General features: G+C 40.4%; 1 long non-coding RNA gene across 1 annotated transcript in view; it reads right to left on the reverse strand.

The window, feature by feature from the left end:
• Positions 1-386: 386 nt before the first annotated feature.
• LOC110469629 (uncharacterized) overlaps positions 387-19,288 on the reverse strand; it is a 64,970-nt gene continuing 46,068 nt past the window's right edge. The window contains exons 3-4 of the long non-coding RNA XR_013340206.1: positions 7,732-7,799; positions 387-1,215 (exon numbers count right to left, since the gene is read on the reverse strand). This is a non-coding gene — a long non-coding RNA (uncharacterized LOC110469629). The remainder of the gene's footprint in view (positions 1,216-7,731; positions 7,800-19,288) is intronic.

The raw sequence follows: 19,288 nt of genomic DNA on the forward strand, positions 1-19,288 counted from the left end.
AATTCCATCAGGTAGCATGATTAATTCCCAAGAGGGCTTTAGCCTTGGAAAACAGGAATGCACTTTCTCCACCACCATCAGCTTCTGCCAGGTAGGATTTTGGCCTGAACATGCTTCCCTCCACCATCAGTAGGTTGTTTTTTCCTGAGACAAACTGCCCCAGCAGTTTAACCCAATGTCACTCATGTCTGCAAAGTTGGGATTATTTTCACAGGAGCAGATCTCAGATAGAAAGTAGGTAAAGGAGAATGAAGAGATGAAAGAGTTGGGTAGGGAAGGCAAATGGGAGGATGTGAAAGAATTTTGTGTGGTTGACAGAGGGCTCCCAGCAGTGAGAAGAAATGGGAGATGAGTCAGGTCAGCAGATTCTTGCACCAAAAAAAAAATTAATTTACATAAACTAAGTTTATTGAATTCTTCAATAATAGTTTGGAACAGCACCTGTGAGTAATTTCTGAATAAACATGTGTTTCTTAGAAAACATCAACCTGTTCATTCCTCTATTCTTTATCTCTGAATTCTCATCAGCCACATCCTTTCTTCACATTTGCCATTTCAAAGTTACCATGGGTTCAAACAAATGTCCTGGCCTGTCAGATGCTAAATATCCAAGTGCAGAGAGCAAAGCCTTCCCTGCCTGAGCCTGAAAGCCAAGGCAGGTACGTGGATGTCTCAGCCACAGCTCTGGTTCATGGCCAGCCAGCTGTTTCAACTGACAGAGAATCAAGCTATCGTTTCCCAAACCACAAACATACCACATCTTATTCAGAGTGAAATAAGGGATGTGTTTCCTTTTGACAGTTTGTGCAACAGGTGGGGAAAATTACAGTGTCACACTAAGTATTTTCCTTTGGGCTGTTACACAGTGTCTGTGCTCTTGTAGCTTTTGTGAACACTATCATCATAGAATTTCTCTTATTAACCATGAAGAGTACAAGATTTACATGCAAAACAGAAGCCTTGACTCTCGTTGTGTGGAGCAATTGCACGTGCTATCTTAGTACCAATTCCAGATTTTACTCGTTTTCCATTTTCCAGTTCATGGGGCTCTTTGGAGATGGAAGATTGAAAAACACTGCAGAGTTTAAGTGATGGAGGGAGAATATTACAGCCTGGCCTTAAGGCAGGTAGGCAGAAAACTGCATCCTGCTGACAGAAGAATATCCATGTGCAACTGGCATGAATGTCTGTCTTGTTCCAAAGTTTACTTCCTTTCTGAAAAAAAAAAAAAAAAAAAAATTTATCTCAAAAATCTGCAGGTTGAAGAAAACACCAGAAAGCACAAAACTTCCTTGATATGGGCCAGGCAAAACAGGGTGAGACTCTAGCCAATAAAATTATTCACTTAATCAAGTATTTTCTCATTATTAAAATGATGCTGTCTCACTACTACTGCTCCAGTTCTTCCATTCTCATCAAAATCTCACAACATATTTCTACAAGAAAACATAAAGCATCAAAGTACAGTGTAAAACATCACTGCTGCACCCAAAACAACCCTTCATTTCAAGATTTGCAACTTTCTTCCTACGGCACGGATTTTGCTGATCTTCCCAGTGCTCAGCCTGTGCCATTTTTCCCTGTCTGCTCCAAGTCTCAATTCTCACCCTTAATTGCTTGGTGCTAAAAAGCACACTCAGTGCCTTGCAGAAGGTGTGTTTGGTAGGCTGCCAGGTCAGGTCTTTACACTGCAGAGACTTTGGGGTTGGGGCCATATCTCCGTTTATGTTTGTGAATAATCCAACACATGTACAGCACTCCGGGTCTGATCCCGTATATCATAACATCACTGATGTGGGACCAGATGCTGTATGAACAAATGGGAATCTGTTGCATTCATGTAGTGCTTTTTTTTTTTTTTTTTCCAAGGAACTCAAAGCACTTTACAATCTTTAAGCCTCACCACATGCCTGTGGGGAACATCGGGGTAAGTAGGCCTGTAGCATTCTTTACAGAGCCAAGTACATTTATTCAAATGTAGCTGAATAATAATAATGCAACCATGACCTCCCATGACACTTACGTTCCTTGGGAACAATGAAACTGTCAGCCACAAGGGTGAGACTCATGAGTCTGGGTGTCAAAACTTTTTCAGCAGCTGGTCCATGGCTGCAGGCCTCACTTCCGTAATAGATTAGGATGACCACGAGCTCCCATGCAAAATGCAAAACTTTGCTTCTTCACACTCGTTTTCCCACCCCATCAGCCAAAATACCAAAACAACCTGGGTGGAAAACAAGAAGCCCTCTATAGGGTTTTGTGAGTCATGCTACAGATTCTAATAGACAATTACTGCTCCACTAGTAGGTCTGCGTGTTTCAGGAATGACCCCATCTCAATAATTTAATCCTTTAATAGCTTCTGGAGATCACTGATTGATTTTAATGAAGCACGATTATAGCCTTAAATTTGCTTTTGCAGAATTTTGCAGGGGTGAAGTAGTGACAAATAAAGAAATTAACCATAATTTAATCAAAATATGGTTTTCTACACTGTTATGAACCTATGTATACTGAAAAGTATTATGCTTTTTTTTCTGATTCAATAATTTGGTTCCAATCCAATAAGGAAAGTAGAAGAGACATTTAACAAATGCCATTCTCTTCAGAAAAATGAAAACAAATGAAAACCAATCTGCAGAAAATATTTGGAGGTTAAGACCCCAGACTCCTCCTCTGGGAGTAGAATGAACTCTGGAAATCTGTAAGTCAGAGGCACAATTATCTATGAAAAAAAAAAATCTATGCACTATTGATTAACCTTGGCACTTCAGACAGCGGTGTCACCTCATGCATTGGAATGACATGCCACCACGTGACAAACTTCAAACTGGACATTTCTTAGAGATGGCTGCTAAAAAAACCCTGCATTTAATGTACCAACACCTGTGTAATGTGCAGCACCTTGCTTTCCAACTGGTTTACTGTCTTCCAGAAACAACCCAGAGTGTTAAACTGAGCAGAAAGCATCACTTTTAATCACACAAACCTCTTTGTCACCCACTCTAGTTTTGCTAAGATGCCATTTCCCCCCCTTCTTTCTCAGACTCCTTCCTTTTCAGCGGGAGCTCCTCCACCCCCTTATGTTCCCCTTGTGCAGCAAGTAAGGCTGGAGTTGCCACAGTCTCCTTAATGTCTAATCCTTTAACACTGGGAGAGCATTGTATTGCAGCCCTAATGCAAGGATGAATTCTGGAATGTGCAGCCTGGAGAGAGGATTATAGAATAAGAAGGAAAGAAAAAGGGAAGAGGAAAAATGAATTGAGAAGAGAAAGAAGTCAAAACCACACATGGGACAGAAGGAAAAAAAGGGGATTAGGTGACAATATCCGACTGCACTGAAGGGTCAGGAGAATTAAGCTTCAGAGCAGCTTGCTCAATGTGTGCTGGGATAAAAAGGCTCTGATATGAATGGAGGTGGTTCAAGTGCAAGCACATTGTGGAATGCCATAAGAGTCTGCTAGGGAACATTTAAGAGAGTTGTGTACCACTTTCATGTAGCAAATAATAGATATTGTTTGCCGGGCAAAGATCTGAGCCTTCCTGTCACTTTTACAAGGTTGTTACAGAGGAATGAGAAACACAGGAATGGAATGAAATGGAATACCTTTACACTAAATGAAATTATAAATCAAATAATCTGAGCATGTGCTCCTAAGATTTATTATTGCATATGATGTTTATATTGAATATAAACTTAAAGCAATAGATCTCTGTCCAAAGAAAATCAGTGCATTTGACATCAATGGAGTTAGATCTGCTTTTAACAAATACTTCAGAGCCTGATTTTTAATACCTAGTTGTACTGCATGTGCAACTGAATACATAACCTTTTCATCAGGCCAGCTTTGTGATCTTTCTAATCAATGTGGGTGCTGCATCTTGAAGGACACTGACTCATTATGATTTTCATATATGCAGAGAGTACTTCTACACATCTCAACAGTTTAACTGAAAATATTAGAGATACTGAAAATTCCCATGCAGTTTATTTTCTATTTCTTTATTTTGCAGACCAAAAAAACTCGCAGACAGCCTCAAAGTGACAATTTGGTTACTTTATGAAAACCAGCTCTCTACATCTTCTTACAAGACAGGCACTGGATGTTAACATAGCTGGAATCTGAGAAAATGCCCTCTGTCCTTCTGACATGCTTTTTTGCCCCAACATGGCTTCCTAATACAAGATGAAATAACATCCTCATCTCAATCTGGCATGACTACCCGTCTATGAAGCAGAGAGAAAACTGAGAAACATGAGTGAGGGAAGAAACAAGTCATGAATAATAAAATAAAGTGGTTTTTAACTATGTAAAGAGAATTCATTCAAGTCAACCATCTTCTGCTGCAGAGAGCTTCAGTAAAGCTGAAGGTGGCTGTGTATGTGATTCACATGCGCTTTGCTTTGTTTTTAAAAGAGAAAGAAAACACAGCTCATTGCAAAAAAAAAAAAAACCCATCAAGCCATCAAAATAAAACAAAACAAAACAAAACAAAACAAAAGAAAACCGAATCCCAAAACACTCCATTCCTATACAAAACTGACTTGGATTGGAGTGATTAGGACACGTTTCCTTCCTCCTCCCCAGTGGTAACACCTATGACCTGACCCAGGACTTGACCTGGAAGCTGAGAAAAGAAGAAAAAAGACAGGGCTTTCAGGGTTCACGAGAGCATCTTTAGAAAGATATATGCTTGTATGTTAGCATTATGGAAGTGCAGTGTCATTTATTCCCTGGGGACACAGATGTGAAAGTGCAGTTGATGTATATTTTCAACTAATACTTTCCTGTGACAGAGGACAGAAGAATTGTTTCCAGTGAATTCAGCAGCAATATTTTTACTGACTTCAGTGAACTGGAGCTTTACTCCAAGGTTCTAAATATATCACAAGAGTTCACAGCCATATCAGCAATTCCTCCCCCATCATCCATATCCTTAAAAATACATATATGTCCTTTATTTCCTTCATCCTCTGAGTTATCTGTGTTTGTTGTTTGTCCCTTTTCAGTCCAAGGCTGCTGAGAGCCAGGCCTCAGAGCCTTGAAATCAAAACAACAGCAACACATTAGGCAGTCTGCTGTCTGCAGGATATGTCTGACTAAGCTGGGAGTGATGTAGGAGCTGAAGAATCCACTTTCTTGTGCAAGCAGGCACTGTGGCAGGGCAAGGTCTCTGTGCTGCTACGTAATGTGTTCCCCTGATCTGTGTATGCACACAGACACAGACTATCCTATCCAAACAGAGCCAAAACATTAATCTCAAATCATGCAAAAAAAGCCCCAAGAGAAACAAAGGCCTCGTTTTGCATGTGTTTTTTTTAAAATTTTTTCTCACAAGCCTCTCCAAAAAAGATAGTTATCTTAAAATTGGATTTTTGCATCACACATTCTTCTACCCACGTCCCTTCTCCTGCATCTTTTTCCTTAATAACAAGAAGGGAGAAGAGAGGGAAAGAAAGAAAAAGGCTCTCTTTAAAGGAAAAAAACCCAAAACAATAGAAATCAAAGGCAGTAATGCTCATACTCATTCAGAATCATGCTATAGGTAGAGGTTGGGAGGGAAGAGTAGAAAGCACTTTCTTTCCTACCTTTGGGCTTCCTAGATTGGCCTAGCACAAAATGTTGGGCTTTACAGCTGAGGTGGAAGAGGAACTGCTCCTCCAAACATTCCAGAAACTTATTCCTCAGAGAAGCTGAGCTGGTCAGCAGAGCTGGACCAAGACACAAGGAGACTGTGAAGGGATGCCAGAGGTGTAAATCAGTCTCTACAAGGGCAGGACCTCTGAAAGGAAATGTCTCTCCTCACCAGCCACCTGCTAGCAGGGTGCAGCTCCTTTCCACCCTGTGTTTCTGGTCCAAATCTGGAACAATCAAGCCTTAAATAACTTGACTTGACATTGAACTTGACCCAAATGAAACCTGTAAGGGTTCAAATAAAGTTAATTTAGGTCTCATTTTTGGTATATCACAATGCCAGATGGTACCAAAGGTTGTGGCTCCATGAGAAGACTAAACTTATATTACTCTTATTTGGAGGAAGACACTATTGGAATCCCAAGACACAGCTCATCATTAGCTACCTGAGCCTATTCTGCTGGTGAGAGGCTGCCTGGGCAGTCCAAATCAGTTTTGACAATATTCAGACTGTTATGTTCAAGTCTGAGCCAGAGAAAAATCACATATATTGTAAAATCATTTTCACTATAAAAAGCTTTTCCCCCGCCAGAAAAGACCCAATGTAAATTCCAATAACTTCAAATTATTTTGAGATGTTACAAAACAAAAGCTGGTTTTGCATGATCTTTCCCCAAGTGATTCCCTCGGAATCAAGATTGTTTATCTGAGAAATGAAAGCATTGGGAAATAGAAGAGAAGAGCTGATCAAAAACTTGCCTGCTGTCAGGCAGAGGTGGCAGGGATTATTTTTGGTGCTGAACCATTGGTTGCACTTGTCTGCAGTGCTGAGCAGATGCTTCCCCTGCATTTTTCCAAAGCAGTTATCTGCAATTCAGGCCTCTTAATCACAGCTGATGAGGAAAGAAGGCAGTGTGGTGCTCAGGCGGTTTGTGGTACAACTACCAGCAAGCTGACTGCATGTATTTCCTCTGCAGAGGAACCTTTCTCTTCCTGTGACAATACTCAGGGTCTGGGGAGGTTTTTTGAGTGCGTGAGAGTGCAACATGCACTTCCAGTACTTCAGATGAATTGAAAGCTATCATTTGAGAAAAGAACATGCCATCCTGACAGATGAGTGTTAAGCCTTGTCTTGAAAATGATTCAGAGGTAGAAAAATCTATTTCCATGAAAACTCAGAAGATGAAATTTAGGACAGAGCTCTGTTTTTCTCTTGGTTCCCAAATACCCCACAGTTATTCCAGCCACTGGCAGTGGTACCTGTGAGAAGCACAGGTCTACACTCACTCCCCAAACAGCCCCTGCCCAGGGGAATGCCTGGATTCAGACCAGCTATTGTTTCCCTCACATTCAGCACCGCTGCTGAAGCATGAAGGAAACTCCCACCCTTGTCTCCCCTCCTTGCCCTCCCCCTTGCCCCACACACGGAGATGTGAAAAAGGAAGCAGATCCAATGAAAGCAGTGAGAAATGGGGTTTCTTCCTTCCGCTTTGCACTGCCATCCATCTGCCACCACAGAGAGCCAGGCCAGGGCTTCTCTCCTGAGAGCTGCTGGTCACCTGCCACAGCCTCTTATCTCTGCATGTTTTTCCACCTTTGAGCATCCAGGAGTAAGAGAAACAAAAGACGAAAGTCGTAGTTGATACAGAATCTTGTATCACCACCTCCTTCAGAGTACAGCACATTTACCAAAGGTGTTGCTGGACTCAGCCTTCCAAACCTCTGACCACAAATGGATCTGAAGATCAAGAGTCATATTTGCTATCAGTAAACCTGAAATTCCCAAAGAGCGTTCCTGGTATCTTAAGGATCCAGGTATCTTCCTGGTATCTTAAGGATACCAGATATCCTTTAAAAAAAATACAGTTCCTGGTATTTTAAGGATCTTAAAAACAGCACTGGTTTTTGGAATGTGCTGGCCCAATCACCAGTTTGCTAGAATAACATTGCTTGTGAAGCATCTGTCACTTAATTGGAGTCCTTCACCACATAACAACTGCACTTACGTTAGAACAATTCAAATAAAAATGATTTAGAGGGAGAATCCTAATCTATGTGCTACAGAGCATCATGCAGCCTTGAAAAGTGGCACTTACCAGTCATTTCCCAGAGCCTGGCTTTCCTATAAGCTTCATAATTATTCACCAAGTGCTTTGTGGTAGAGCTATAAAAAAGAGAAGGCAGAAATTTGTGTTAGACTAGCAAAAACTGGAAAAGTTAGTGTCTTTTAAACAAATGAACCAATCAATGGGACATTTAGACAGGATAAAAGAAAATAACTTTGCACCATAAGGGTGGTCAGAGCCCAGAAAGACTGGCAACTCTCCATCCTTGGGGAGGTTAAAAACTCCACAAGTCCCTGGGCGTCTTTTTCTGACTGGACCTGCTCTGAGAAGGAAGTGAGATAAGACAACCAGAGGTGTTTTCTCACAGCATCCTATGTCCTTCTCAGACTCTGTCACTGAAGGTTTTCATTTGCTCTGGTGCATTGACTGCACGTGAAATGTTGTTCTGGTTACAAATGGTGAAGTAATGAATTAGTAATAAATGAATTCATAAATAATAAGATGGACAATTAATAACAAATCTAGTTTAGCATACAAAATAAATAATAATTAATGTGTAATAAATTATTGGAGAATTTGCAAATTACTAGTTTGCTTTCAACTCCTGCACATAATCATATTACTCATGTGCTTGGACCCCTGCTACTCAGGTTTTACATGTTCCTAGAATCTACTGAGCTATCTGTTCATAAAATTAAATTTGAATGCTTTAGTAATTTCTATCTTTGTAACAGAGCAAGGTTTGTTTGGGGCTTGCTGGAGTTTTTTTTCACAGCATAACCCAAAATTAACCTCAGATCAAAGCCATCCTATTCCTTTCTGAATACTGTGCCCTTTGCTGCAGTGTCTCAGAGCCTTCCAGTGATATATTACAGAATGTGATTAGCAACTGTCACGTTGTTTGCTTCTCATCATCTCCCCAGGGATAAACTCAGTCTAAGTGTTTCACTGGTAAGAGTTTATGCTCGGTTTTGTTTTGAAATGCGTGAGAATGATCTGGCAAAGGAGTATTGCCAGGTCATTTTCATGAAGCACAGGATTCATGCTGAACACTCTTCCATGTTTCTGTATCACAGGAAATTAAGGAGATAAGATACATGCTATTTAATAAAAAAACTTGAGGAAAAACTGCCATGGTGAAAAGGAATCAAACCCAGAATCCCATCTGCCCAAAGGCATTGATACTGCAGTGTGTTGAGGATCTTTTGACTGGTGCTACTTATGCTGGCCCAAGAGGTGTCAAGGCCACTGCAGAGCAAATCAGGATCTCCTAGGATTTGACTGACTGGGAGAACAGCTTGGAGTCAACAGGTGGACTTGACTGGAAGATTTCCCCATGAATAAAAGACCCCTCCCCAAAAAGGTAGCCCCCCAGAAAATACCATGAGTAAAACCTGCTAAATGCACTCATTTTGCTTATCAGCACCATCCCAAAACAACAAGCAGCTCTCTCTGGACAAGAGATGTGGTGAAAATAATGCCATGGCTTCAGCTCACAGACAATTCAAGTCAGAGTGGGTTATGTGTTCTCATTAAATACCAGAAGACTCTTGGCAGAACAAATGAAAACATTAATTCAGGCATTTTCAGCACAGCTTCAATGTATATTTTTCTCAGTCTTGGTATATATACCGTGTTGCCTCCCCACCATCCTCTCTCTGTAGCCCCAAGGGCCATTAATCCAGTTTTGAAGACAGCAATTTCTTTCATAACCCAAATGACTGCCTTGACATGTCTAAATAAATAGTGCTTTTATTTTTTTTAAAGAGGAATATTATATTCCACACTGGGTAAAATCTTTCATTCACATTATTTGCTTGAAATTTATCACTTATAAACCCCCAAAATCCAGAACTACAAAAGATGGGGAGCTCTCCTTGTTCCATATATGGGAAAAACAGGAGCTGATGCTAAAGGATAGTCCTTCAATGTTAATGCAACAAGTCCTGACAGAAAATAACCAGGGCTTGCATACTTGAATGTCTCAGGTGCTTTTGTTCAGTGTGACTGAAAGGAAAACTCTCCTGGCTCAGTTAGTTCCTTTAAAATGTAGGACAAAATCTAGTCACAGTAACCTGGAAGTTGCTCTGCTCTACTGAGGTAAATCTGACCCATGAAATCTGTGGTGCTTTTATCAGCTTGTGCAGAGCAACAGGGCTTTGAGACTCCATCCTGGCACTGCAAGGCAGAAAAGATAATTCAGGGCAGGGTCAGTGTCAGGCCCAAGGTCTCCTGAACCATTTGAGTCATTGCCTAATGCAAATCTGTGAAATAAAATCAACAGGCCTGGATGAAGCTGTACATCTTTACAGGAAACCCAGTTTCAAAAGTAGAAATTCCATTTTCAAGCTCATATTTAATCAAACTGTGCACTCACCTTTCCTGCAGATTTAAAAGCAGATATCACTGATGAGAAAATCTGGCTTATAAAACCAAATGTACATCATTTTTTGCCTGATATTCTCATCTCAGATATACATCCTCCTCACTTCACCTCATCCAACTCCCAGACTGCTTGGAAATTATGGAAAAACATCCTGATGTAGAAAAACTGATTATCTGATGTACAGTTTGGTATGAGAACCAAATAATTCAAAGTACTAATTGGATGAAAAGCCTACTGTCACAACACAAATATTAAAGCCTTCATCCTGTCATGATACAAACATAAATTTAGGAGTACATGAGGGACTCATTTGTCATGAGGTGGAAACACTTTGAAACAAACTCAGATTTTCTTTTTTCGGTTGTATCAGAATTATTTTTTACCAGATGAGTAAGAAACCAGCACAACAATTTAATTCAATCTTTTGTGCTGCAAACTACAAACTTAGCTTAAACTTGAGTAGACCTGGCTCCAAGCAATTTTTCTGATTTTTAAACAAATGTTTTTCATATAATTTCATTTTTAATTTTTCTACAATTCTCTGCATGACTAGCAAATTGTGTTTATACCCTAACGGGAATATTTGATGCTCTGTCAAAGCAAATCAATCTTCCCTCTCTTTAGATCCTAATGATGCCATCAATAAAAGCCCTCATCAGAAATGAATGTTCTGCACAAAATGCTACGCATAATGGTATGACCCCTCAGGATGCAGGGCATGTCATTTTGAATTTATTTAAACTCTGGGAGCCTTGTACAGAGCTAACTTTAGGGTCTTTGGAGTCTCCAGCAAAACAAGATCATAGTGCCCCACACAGAGTTAGAAACAAGAGCTTGCACCTGCAGGAGCCTAGTCCTCACCCTGTTGTTGGATGGGGCTGCTTGTTGCAGTGATTCCTCCCCTGCCCTGCCCTGAGGTAGCAGATCCCAGTTTGGAAGGTGAGCTGGGGATCAGCTCCATCCCTCTCCCCTCATCCTGCCAAAACATGCAAAGCTGCATCCCTCGTGTTCCCAAGACTGAGACAATGTGTTCCATACACACCACAGGGTATCGGGGTTTGTATTTCATAAATCACTTAAATCCCACTAGACTCTTTGCATTTTTCAATGTTGATCACCAGGGAACAGAAGAGTTTGGATTTCCATGGATGCTTTTACACTTGAGGGAACCCAAAGTGCTTTAGCATGGATTAATTCACATCCTGGCACACATACTGGCCAAGAAGTTAAACAGAATAATCTGCACAAATGCAGCAGTGGTCAGTGACTCTCTTTTGACCTGAACTACATGTTGAAGCCATAACAAAAGATGTCCCACATAGGTAAAAGTCTAAGTAGAAATACAGACAGAAAAAACATATCCTTGAAAGCAAAGAGAAGAAATGTCGGTTTGGAGAAGAAACAAATTAGCTCCAAGCCTCAAGGATTTGTTTGCTGGTTTGTTTAGGTTTTTTCTCCTTCTGGTCTAGAAAAATTTCATTCTTTGATTTCTTAGTTTTTCATGTAAAAGATGAAGCTGTGCAGATTTCACAACATTTTCTACAAAAAAGTCAGTAGTCAAAAACTTCATTATCCACTGAAAACCAACCCTGATCACCCTTTGTGTGATACTGGGGAATTCAAAAGAAGGTTTGGGCTCCTGGTACATATTTGCATTCCAGATGAAGCAGCAAGAAAATACAAAAGAGAATGAGTGGGAAGAATCACTTTTATGGTAAGTCAAGAGGAAAGAATATCTCCAAGTCATGCAGGATCTCCAAAGTAAAAGACTAAGTTGTAGGAAGAGCCTCTGAAGGGCTCAAGGGCAGTAGCTGTGGGCAGACTGGAGAGTTAGGCTTGTGCATACTATTGAGGGAACAAAGAAATTCAGTACTCAAAGACTAAAGAGAGAGCACGGGCAAATAATAGTTTTCATTTCAAGAGACCTCTGCACAGTGAGGAGGGGGCAAAGATCAATATTTTAGGTGCATTTTATAATATCATCCTTGAATTCACTTTTTCCACAGTCAGAAGCAGGAAAAGAGGAATGTTCTATTGAGGAAGCACAGGAACCACTTGAAAATGCCAGTGCTATTGAACACTGAATGTACCGATGAGGGCATTCTTCCTGCGATTAATTTCTGAGAAGAGATCAGTGTATGAAAAATATATGTGGCATATACCCCCAAAAGAGAAGAACAGAATGACTTCTCAATGCCTTTTCAATTCCAAAGAGACCCAGTGTAACATGAGAAATGTGTATTCAAGAGAGGTTTCCCACCATTTCAGTATCCTAGTGGTAAACTGAGGTTCACAAGTGCAGCGAGTCCCTCTAACCTCCACCCAGCTCACCAGCAGGCTGTGGATCAGACCACAGGCATTCCGACTCCCAGCCATTCCAGTGGTTATCAGCAATTTACAGGCCAAACTCTTCAGGCTGAGGTGGCCTTTCTGCATCATGGGCTCTGTTTTCCAGGACCTGGCTCCCAGAGCACAGCTGGTGAGGGTTTAATTGCACAGGCATTTGCAAATACTGATATTACACAGTGAAACATGAGGGCAGTTATAAATAGCACAGGGGGAAATTCAGTTTACAGAAAACTGGTGTCTCACAGGCTTCCACAGACCTTCTCCTGGATGAAGAATTTAGGAACTAAACCAGTTTAGGGTCAAATGTTTCAGGTTGACCCCTGTAGCAATGCCCCTTTTGAACACTTTTCCTTCTGCCTGCTACAAAGGTTACAGAGTAGGAAATGCCCATTATTGTTTGACCCTGTGTCACGGGGACATTTTAAGGCCCAAATGTGAGGTTATTTTTAGTTGTGCTGTTATTTCAAAGCCAGGCTGGGGAGAGCAAAATCAGCAAAACTTCACAAAGAGAAACAATACAAAATGGCAACCAGCATTATCTTCCTTTACAGCTTGACAGAGATATTTGTCATGTTACTGAGCTGTGCTGGTGCTGTGCTTCCTCAAGGAATGTTGAATAACTTCCGCTCACGTTACACAAGTGCCTGCCCCCGGATCACTTTCCTGTGTTGCCACTTGGCTGCAATGCCTGCAAAGGCTTTGTAATCCCCAGTTCTATTATTGTTTCCTAAGGATGCATCCTGCCTGGAAAACAGCAAAGGAAGGGAAACTGTATTTAACATTACTTCCTAATTAAACTGTTTGCATCATTCAAAGCCTGTGATGAATTCCTTCCTTTTCTCTCCTTCCCCTCTTGTTTACTAAAATCAGGAGATACAAAAAGACAGCAGGAGAGAGACACAGTAAACCAGATCCTAATCTCCAGCACAAAAAATTTTGGAGATTTTCCAGGTTTCTACCAGCATCCTGAGGATCAAATTCTCTGACAACTTGCCACTGTAACCTTGCAGAGGACAATGTTCTGTGCTGACGTGTAAGCTTTGCCAGAAAACAATTTAATTTCTGGACTTATGGAAACCTATTTATAGTGGTTGGGACAGTTCGGAACATGGTTCAGCTCTGGATTCAAACTTTACCTATGTACTATCATATATAAATTTATTTATAATTTTCTCCAAAACCATTTGTTTGTGTTCCTGCCTAGTGTTTACAGAGATGGGAATGAGCTCACACCCAGATCTGAATTTAGAACTGAGCTTCCCCAAGGTTCAGGTATGTTTGATCCAGTGTCTAGATTTAGACTCACCTCCAATAAATGGGTCACAGTCTGATGAGCAACCATTCCTCTTGGCTTTATAATCTGTGCCTCTCAGAAAATGGGATTTCATATTTTCCAAACACTCAAACAGCATTAACTGCTGAACACTGATATGAACTCTGAATGGTCAGCCTGAAATGTAAAGACTACCACTCCCCAAATCAACAACAGCAATACTGAGAGGAAGAGGCATGAGACAAAACTCGGAGGCTGCAGAGCAGGGAAAAGCCTCGGGCTCCTGGCTTCGCATCCTGACCTCTGACTGCTGGACTGGGCAATCTCTCCAAAAACAAACTAATGCAAAATCAAACCTGTCCCCAGACTCCAGGTATGTGTCCTTGAGAGTCAGAAGAGCAGCAAATTTGGTGTATCAACTATACACAGAGGCACTTCTCCAAAAACTTAAGCCTTTGCCCCAGACTACTTCCAGAAATTAGAGCTTGCTTATGAGTTATGTTGATGCATAATTGATTTATCAGTTATTCCAGATAAATAGCAAGATAGCCTTGGGAGCTGCAGGATAAGAAGATTGTTTTCACAGGCTACAGTGCCCCAACAGGAGCTCTGTTTACAATGTACCATGTGAAACTGAAATTCTCTGTGTGGTCAGCTCAGGCACTAACAGCTGCCTAGATGTTGCACTGGAGTTAACATTCCTTCCTGCATCCTACATCCTTCAGACTTATCAGACCTATCAATGTGTAGGTTGGGACAGAACATGGAATTTCTGTAGCCTCAGTGTATGGAAGTAGTTTTTGGTGGGTAGAAGCCTTCTGGGCAGAAATGTGCTATTATATGAAATGATAAACACACACAGAGGTTATGTCCATAAAAGAACCTAAAATGAATGTAGAAGAAAGAAATCAGAAATGTAAAGAAGTCATTTAGTGTCCTAATGGAAAGGCAGAGTTGAACTAATAGAAATTAATGACTACAAACTCTCTTCCATAAAAAAAATACATGATTATTGTTACTTTCTTTACTACACTTAGTAGCAGTAACTTTCCACAGACCTGGCCAAATGCCAGTGGTATGGGAGATCTGTGTCATTCAGGTTCAATGTACCAACAAGATATAAAACAAAGATCCTGATGATCACCAGAGGTTCAGGGATATTTTTGGTAAAGTAACCCTCTTTGAGAGCTAAATAATCTTCACCTAATTATATTCTACATTTCCTCATGTGTACATTGAGCATCACGTGCTAAGCAAGGCTGCTACACCCCTACAGAAACAAATGCATTTCAGTAATAGAAATGCAGATCACTGTTGAAAAATATTGTCCTTGAAATATCTGAGTGTCTGTGTGGTTCCCAAAGGTTAGAACCGTGTGACCTCTTTCTCTGCTGAAAGAATAGCACCACTTCAATAATCAATTATCATCAAATTAGGGCAAGATCAGAAAATGGGTACAATTAAAATCATGAAAGAAAACAAATAGTCTGTGCAACACTAATGAAGAATCTGCAAAGAGATGTCCAGAAAACTGCCCTAAGTAGTCTCTCCTCACAGACCTTCTCAGCAGACAGCTCCTCACTGTGTGGGCACCTCCACACTGCCAGTCAGTGGCTACAGGCAGGAACTGAGTCTGCACAAAGGCACGGAATCACTTCCAGCATCTATGTGGAAATACTTACCCCATAGCTTTACAAGCAGCTTCACACAGGAATGGAGGAGTTGCCTTCCTCTGCCATCTGGAAGTGTCCCACCAGCGGTATGCACATCAGTTTGGAAAGCCCTGCTTTGGACCAGGAACCTTGCTCAGGGCTCCTCTGGCTGCCACACAGCTGCTATGGAGCCTCCTCACCCTACTCTGTACCCAGAGAGGATGAAGACCCTCCAGAGCAGCTCTATAACTGTCTGTGAAACCTCATATCTCATGAGCAACAATTTAAACCTGCCTTAAACTCTGTGGCTCGAAGGCTGATCTGACTGATTTATATCTTGGTAAGACAAACATTTTCCCAGCCTTTCTGAGTCTCTTCTCATCTTACTAAGGCAAGGAAAATAATTTTCTCTGAGGCATGCTGGAGAAGAAATCCATTAGCAGTTACAAAGCAGGGCTGAATGTTATTGTTACATCCAAATAGTTGTAACAGCCTTTGATCCCATTCCTATTACTTTGAGAGAGAGAAACATGGGTTTTTATGTGCATGCAGGTAGAGTGTCTCCTAATTGCTACCTCCTTACCACAATTCTATTGCATTAGATTTAAAACTAATAAAGCAAATGTTTTGTTTCTTTTTTAATGACAATCACAAAGCAGTCCACTTATATCAGTTTCTCTGTAGTGCATCCATTTGTTGTCCACTCACAAACATAACATTAAGCAAATATCATGTCTGTAATCTGGAGCAAATTTATTCCTTTTGGGATTACCTTGAGTGTAACTGGGGTGGGTAAAGAAGTACTTGAAGCATTTAAATGGAAAGAAGAGCTACAGGAAACAGATGATTAATGCAGGAAACTGCACATCAAGGACTGTTGCCATGACTGCATGACTTGGGTACACTGTGATACTCCAGGCTCAAGGCAAGGTGCCCCCAGCCACCCAGGGGCTGGCCTGCAGTGGTCCTCCAGACAAATATTTGTCTATCTAGGTATTTTTGAAGGAAAAATATATTAAAAACAAGTGTTTGTTCTTGCATTCAATTTTTATTGAATATTTCGTCTCATTTGGGATTTAGGATTTTTTTTTTTTTTTGCCCCATTTCACATGTAAGTTTCTCTACTCATTTGGAGGAGGGCAAAAAATGGATTAAGGGCTTTCCAAGGTAGGCAAAGTTATAAAATAAAAAAAGGTAACTAACAAATTTGCATTTGAAGACTGACCCATTAAAGAATTATATGCAAAGGTGAAAAGAGAAGGAAGAGAATTCTTGTCAGTAGGACAACAAGGGCCCAGTTTACTACCATTTGTCTGGCTGGCAAGGAAAAACACACACATACATGAAGCAAAAGGAAGGAGAACTAAATGAATTAAGGTTCATTAATCATGGACCTGTAGCTATAAAGATCTTACAGAATGAGGAGGGTTATATTAATGAGTTTGGGTTATATTAAAATGAGCTGAAGCTCTACATGAGTCACAGAATCTTTAGAAAGATTTTATTAAAAATCTATATATTTAGCAAAGCATCAGGAAAGAAAACACATGGCTTGTGAGCAGAAATTTGAGGCTTATGATAATAAATATAAACACTTTTTGAGCATCTGCAACTATTATTAGACAAGGTCTGTTTGTTTACATGGCCTGCTCTGGCAGGTGAAGAATGAAGAGGGTATTTTTAGTGTCAGCAGGTTTTAAATATAAGTACTTGGGACTTAGGTGATTTTGATTAATCTGTTTAGTTACTGAGCTTTTTTGATGACATGTATATGAGGGTGGCACACTCAATTTTTAACTAATTCAGATTAGCTACAATAAGCATATTTTAAATGTCTTATTATTTTGCAACTATTTATATCATCCCAGCTTCCAGTTCGGGTGTAAAAATTCTTGTTGCCCATATTCAAAACCATTAAACTTATGTTGCATGGGAGAAAAGTCATGCAGGTATTTTGCATGAAGATTAATGATAATAATGATAATGATGACAATAATAAAGGAAACTTTTTAAATAGATTTTTCATCCTGGTTTTTCAAATTGAGAGAAGATTTTGGGAGTTCTTGATTTCCTGCTCTTTTTTCTCCCCCTTTTGCAGTCTTAAGCAGGTCACTTCAATGTTCATCTGTCTCAGAGAGATGTACAGAGACTTCCTATTTTAGGGGTTTTAACTTAATGGTAAAAAAAGTGACAGTGACAGTGCAAATGAAACAGTAAGAAAAGCAAAATAATTGTTGAGATTAAGAGTTTAAAGGGCCAAAATATCACTTTTTCAAGTCAACTTGAATTATATTTAATCCACAGAGTTATAACTTCATGTATTCGCTGTATACACTTTCCAAAAATATTAACAAGACAAGAAAAGTCCACCAAACCCAACAAAAAGCAAAGGCATTTGGTTTTGGTTTTTTTTTTTTTTCAGTGTATGGAAGTTTGGTATTTCTCATAGTGTCCTGTTCTGGGTTCTCTCTAGAAGGAGTAGTGCCAAGATACTCCGAGAAAGGCTAGTCTTGTTCCACTCGCAGACCAGCGAGAAGCAGGAAGCAGGAAGCTCCATAAATCTCACAAGAAAGTCTGTTTTGCCAGCAGGGCTGATTCTGAAGCTAACCCAAGTTGTGTCATAGCCTTCAAGAAGGATCCAGCCAGGCTGAATCATCACATTTACAGAAATCAAAGAGCTTCAGAAGGGCTTGGACAGAGATCAGGAAAGTATTTTAACACCAAGCATCTAAGTAGGTCCCAAAATCAGATTCATCAAGTAGTTGCACAACAGGGGCAAGAGAAGCACCAGCAACACTGAAATCCAGCTCCTGATCAGGCTCAAGGAAGGTGTCAGAGGCAAAGCACTAGGGATTACAGAGAGAAATGAAACAAGCTGAATGCAGGTCTGGGCCACATTTTCTGGTACGTTTGTTTGTGATAGATTTTTTGGTAGTGTTTTTCTTTGCTGAATTTAAAAAATAAAATCTCCCCTCCTATATAGATCAATTATGCCAGATGCAAGATTGCCTTGCTGCATTTACAGTTATACACGTTGTTCCCTACTCCATAGCTTGTTTTCCCATGTGTTGGCCTACCAAGGATTGAATTAAAGAGCAATCAGGCCCTCAGTGGTGAAAGAAAGTTTTGTTTCCAGAAACGTATGCTCCTTTTGGACAAGGCAGCCTGCTCCTCATAGCTCTGTTCTTATTACACATATTAACTGTGGTCCATTTGACTTGCTATGTGAGTGCATGGGCAGTCAATGCAATGAAAATTTCCAGTATGTTAACACAGAAGGAACAATTGAGGTATCATTTACATGCTTTTGAATTCAGGATAAATGTAAATGAAAGAAAATCAATGCAGCTTTTGGCTGGAAAGGAACATGAGGTCCCACTGGCAGGGCCTCGGGGTAGAAATAAGCAGCAAATTGTTCCTCCGCCCTTGAAAACATCATCAAAACGCCAATAAGGAAAAACTCAAGTAATCTCTTGATGCATTTTTTCCCAGAAAGAGAAAATTACCACCTCTGTCACATCTACCTCCAAACAACATCATAAAACAAGAAAAATAGCCATACAGCAAGTGATTCCAAGGCTGGGTGTTATCTTAAACTGTAAGAAATTCAAGTTCAAGTACCTACTTCCTGACCCTCCCTCCCTCCCTGAAATATAAAGCCCAGCAGCACACCAGAAAGAGAAGTATATACCTATAGAAGTTTAATCTTGCAAAATTTCTCCTGGATAAGACATCAGAATTGGAAAATTCCCACAACTCCACCAAAGACTACTGGGTTAGCTGCCATTAAATCACAGGATGTACGTAATCCAGACTCTTCTAAACTACCCAGAGGTAGAAGAATTAAATGCACCAGATCCTAAAGATTCCCCCACATTCCCTGTGACAGGTGCTCAGGGAAACCTGAACACCATGCACGGGCCCTGT

Source organism: Lonchura striata, chromosome 6 (genome assembly GCF_046129695.1).
Source record: "Lonchura striata isolate bLonStr1 chromosome 6, bLonStr1.mat, whole genome shotgun sequence".
NCBI lineage: Eukaryota > Metazoa > Chordata > Aves > Passeriformes > Estrildidae > Lonchura > Lonchura striata.